Source organism: Terrapene carolina, unplaced genomic scaffold, assembly GCF_002925995.2.
Source record: "Terrapene carolina triunguis isolate 2854851 unplaced genomic scaffold, T_m_triunguis-2.0 Scaffold51127, whole genome shotgun sequence".
Lineage (NCBI taxonomy): Eukaryota > Metazoa > Chordata > Testudines > Emydidae > Terrapene > Terrapene triunguis.
In genome coordinates this window covers 1-4,499 of record NW_020715478.1, presented here as the reverse complement: position 1 = coordinate 4,499, position 4,499 = coordinate 1, and positions in this window count along the sequence as shown.

Genomic DNA, 4,499 nt, shown 5'->3' with positions numbered 1-4,499 from the left:
CCACCAGCCTCCCGGCTGCACTTTCACCAGCGTTTCAGTGTTTTCTCAGTGAGCCGTTAGCCTTGTTTGGCCTTTTCACGATTGTACCCGAAAGGCTCCTGTGGGTGTTCTCAACCTCACATCGTGTTTCAGTAACACACGCAGACAAACTCCATAACATCGCACCCGCCGGTAGTGCACACAATCCAACGAGATGAGCCTGTCGAGCAGATCCAGACTTTTACAATGACAAGGCGCACTTTGCACAAAAGGTGTCCTAAATACACGACAGTGGTGAATAGTGAGGTGACCAGGTGTCACAGTGAGATTGAGGGGGGGCTGCCAGAGACACTGACCCTCAGCCCCAGACTTGACCCGAACCCCAAGCTCCAACCATGGACCCCAAACCCTGACCCCAAACCCCATCCCTACCCCTAACCGGGGACCCTGACATTGACCCTGACCACTAACTGGGGACCTTATGAGCTACTGATTGATAATTGGCTCCTGGTTATTGATTATTTGCTATCATTAGCTACTGATTGGCTATTGACTCCTTATTATTGATTATTGGCTATTTATTGATTACTGGCTTCTGGTTGGCAATTGGTTCCTGGTTATTGATTGTTCACTATTATTAGCTACTGTTTAATTATATTGATTATTGGCTATTGATTACTAGCTACTGATTGATAATTGGCTCTTGGCTATCGATTTTTGGCTACTGATTATTGATTGCTGGGTACTGAATATTTATTATTATCTGCTGATTACTGGCTACCAATTATCGATTTTTGGCTCCTGGTTCCTGGCTAAAGATTCTTGCTAGATTACTGGCTACCAGCGATTGACTAATGGCTACTGATTATTGTCTAAAGGTTATTGATGACTGGCTACTGCCCATTGGCTAATGGCTTCTGCTTATTGGCTTCTATGCATAGTTGTCTATTGGCGACTAATTATCAATTCCTGGCTACCAGTCCCTGTCGTCTTCCCGTCGACTGCCAATCACCACTTACCAATTAATGGCCCCAGACTGCCAGCTCCGTTAGCGAGTATCGATTACGGGCTGGCTACGGATTCCTGCTGAGTGGCTACTGGCGAGTGTTGGCTGCGCTGGGTAGCTGCTGATCCCTGGTTATTGGCGGCTGATTTATGCTGAGAACTGATTATTGGCTGTTCCTGAGAACTGATTAGGCCAACGAACTTGATAATTGGCTACTGATTATTCTAATTGGCTATTGGCTGAGCTGTGATTCTGGGCCGCTGACTAGCGATTTCTGGCTCCTGCTGGTTAATTAATTACATGAATGATCCCCCTAGACCAGCGAGAAGTAGGACCCCAGACGGAAGCCCCAATGCAGGTGAGACCCCGCTGGGGGGATGAAGGGAGGGGTGTGGGGGGGGGATGGACGTAGGGGGGGAGGGGGGGGGGGGGGGGGGGAGGGAGGGGTGGGGGGGGGATGGAGGGGCGTGTGCAGGGACAGGCAGCGTGGTACCTGGGGGGCTGGATCTGTGAGTCGGGGGCTCCCCTGCCGGAGGTGCCTGGGGTGGAGACAAGGCTGACCTGGGAGGTGGCTCGGGAGGTGGGGCTGTGGGGGGCGGATCACCTGGGGGAAGAGCTGAAGGGACAATCCTGGCTGGGATGTCCGTGGGGGGCTGACAGGGCTGATGGGGCCATGGGGAAGGGGTCTGAGGGGTCGGGGGGGGGGCTGCCAGGCTGTGGAGAGGCTGTGGGTTTGATGGGGGGGGGGCTGAGAGGGGGGGGGGGGGGGGGGGGGGCTGACGGGGCTGTGGGAGGGCTGAGGGGGTCTGTGGGGGGATGATGGGGCTGTGGGGTGACGGGTCCGTCTTTGTCCGTCTCGCCCAGGCCCCAGAGCCGAGCTACGCAGAGCTGAGGGTGAAGCCGGGTCGGCGCCCGGCGCCCGCGGGCGAACTCGTCACCTACGCCGCCATTGGGGGCAGCCTCCGGGGCTAGGGGCTCAGCTGGGGGGGGAGTAGACCCCCATATTCCTCCCTCACCCCCCCCACACGCCTTCCACCCCCCCCATGCTCCTCCCCACACGCACCCCACACATGTCCCCCTTCCACATGCCCCCTGCACCTCACACCACATGTGCACCCCCCCACGCACCGACCCCCCACAGCACCGCCAGGAGGGGGCAGCAGAGACCCCCCCCAGTAGGGGGGGACATTCACACCCCCTAAACCAGCCCCGCTGCATTTCTCCATCCTCCCAGCAGGGGCTGCAGTTCCACCGTCCGCCACCAGGGGGCGGCCTCGCCCTGCAGTACCACTCCCCCCCCTCCTCGGCACAAGCTACTCTGGGGCTCCCGGGTCCCTGCTCCCCCCCCAGACCCCCTCCGTGTGTCCCGCCCCAGCCGTCCCCTCCCGCCCGTCTCCGACCTGCGATGCTGAGTCTGGGGTGGAGCCTGGCCGGAGCTGGGACCGAGCGGCTCCAGGAACCGGGTGTTTCCGGGCCCGGCGCGGCGCTGGGAGGGAGCCAGGCCGGGTAACCGTCCCCGGCTACCGCGGAGGGGCCCGGAGACGCTGCAAGACGCCGTAACCCCCACAACTCCCCCTCGCCAAAATGGCTAGAAAAATCCACAGAGCGGCTAAGCAAAGCCTGGGAGACCAACTAGAGAAACCCAGAGCTGGGCTAGTGAAACCCGGAGCTGGGCTAGTGAACCCGGAGCTGGACTGGAGAAACCCGGAGCCGGGCTAGCGAAACCCGGAGCCGGGCTAGCGAAACCCGGAGCCGGGCTGGCGAAACCCAGAGCTGGGCTAGTGAAACCTGGAGCTGGGCTAGTGAAACCAGAGCTGGGCTAGTGAAACCCCGGAGCCGGGCTAGTGAAACCCGGAGCTGAGCTGGCGAAACCCGGAGCTGGGCTAGTGAAACCCGGAGCTGGGCTAGTGAAACCAGAGCTGGGCTAGTGAAACCCAGAGCTGGGCTAGTGAACCCGGAGCTGGGCTGACCGCCCAATGTGGCGAGAGAAAAGACTGTGGGTTTGGCCAGGCCGCAGGCAGGGGTGAGGGGCCAGCAGCAACCCCCAGGCCCGTGAGCTCCATCACAAAGGGTCGTGTGTTTAGATCCGGAGGTTCTGTGGGGCGGGGGGAGCCCGGAGCTCGGGGAGCAGGGGCTGCGGGTCGGGAGTGAGGGGCACCGGCAGAGTCTAGTCCTGGGCTCCCCCCACGCCACAGTTCTGCCGGTGCCCCTCACTCCCGACCTGCAGCCCCTGCTAGCCCAGCCCTGCCCCCCCAGCTCTGCCGGTGCCCCTCACTCCCGACCCGCAGCCCCCTGCTAGCCCAGCCCTGCCCCCCCCAGCTCTGCCGGTGCCCCTCAGACCTGACCCACAGCTTCTGAAGAGGACCCAAGACACCCACCCAGTGGCCAGTGCTGGACTCACTGTCCCTTCCTGACCCCTAGTTCCCAGCGCTCCCTCTCCGCCTTGGAGCATGAGGGTTAACTGCTGCCGCGGTGGTTTTTCAGGCGGTAGAGGACGCGGCCGGCGTCTGTTTCCTCCCACAGGCCGTGAGAGCCGGTGACCCAGTTTTTCCACCCCCCCCCCCCGGCCCCCCGGGGGCCGCTTATACAACCCGGCCTCCAGCCCCGCTCAGGAAACAGGTCCTGGGCTGGGCGTGTGGTCGTCTGAGCGCTCGGGCGGCTGCGTGGGGCTGAACCACGCACGTCACCAGCGGCTGATCCGGAGCGGGGCCGGCTCCCCAGGGAGGAAAGGAACGAAGGACCCAGGACTCTGGCTCCCCAGATCCCTGGTCCCCCGTTAGTTCCCCCCCGGCAGACCCTGGGCAGCTCCGTCTCCAGCTGGACGGGGTGACGGGCGAACGCCGGCCTGGGCCGTGGCCGGGGGGATCTCGGGTAGGAGCCGGGAGGGGGTTTTCCCGCGGCTGGGTCCTGGCTCCCGTTCCGGTGCCCGCGATTCGAGGAGGACGTGGGTCAATCGGGGAGGAGCCCCCAGGACGATGAAAGGGTTAGAAAACTGGCCTCCGAGCGAGACCCCCAGCTCGGTCCATGAGCTGAGCACGGCCGGCGAAGGGGGGACGTGTCCCCGGCTGGAGGCACTGACCGGGGGAACCAAACACCCCCCCGGGGTCCTCAGGCCGGCAGGGGATCGAACCCCAGTCCGGCCGGGAGCTGGAGCCGGAGCTGGGCAGAGCCAGCCTGGGAACAAGGCGTCAGCTTCTGCTGGGAGGGGAATGACCCAGGGGGCGATTTCCCCGGGCCCTGGGGGGGCTCCCGCCAGGGGTGAGGTTTAAATCGGGTGGGTTCCTTCTGGACCAGCTGCCCTGGGTCAAACAGGCGGGAACTGGGCCGGGGGGTGGGTGGGGGCATTGGGGCTGTTTGCAGCCCGGGATCGTCTCACGAAGCGATGGAGGTGGGAGCAGGACGCGCGGCGCGGGCTGGTGGGGCTGCGAGCCCCCGACGTTGGCGCTGAATAAAGTCGCGCCCATGTAAGAAGCTGTTGACCTAAATTAATGTGTCCAGTACGTCTGGCTCCCAG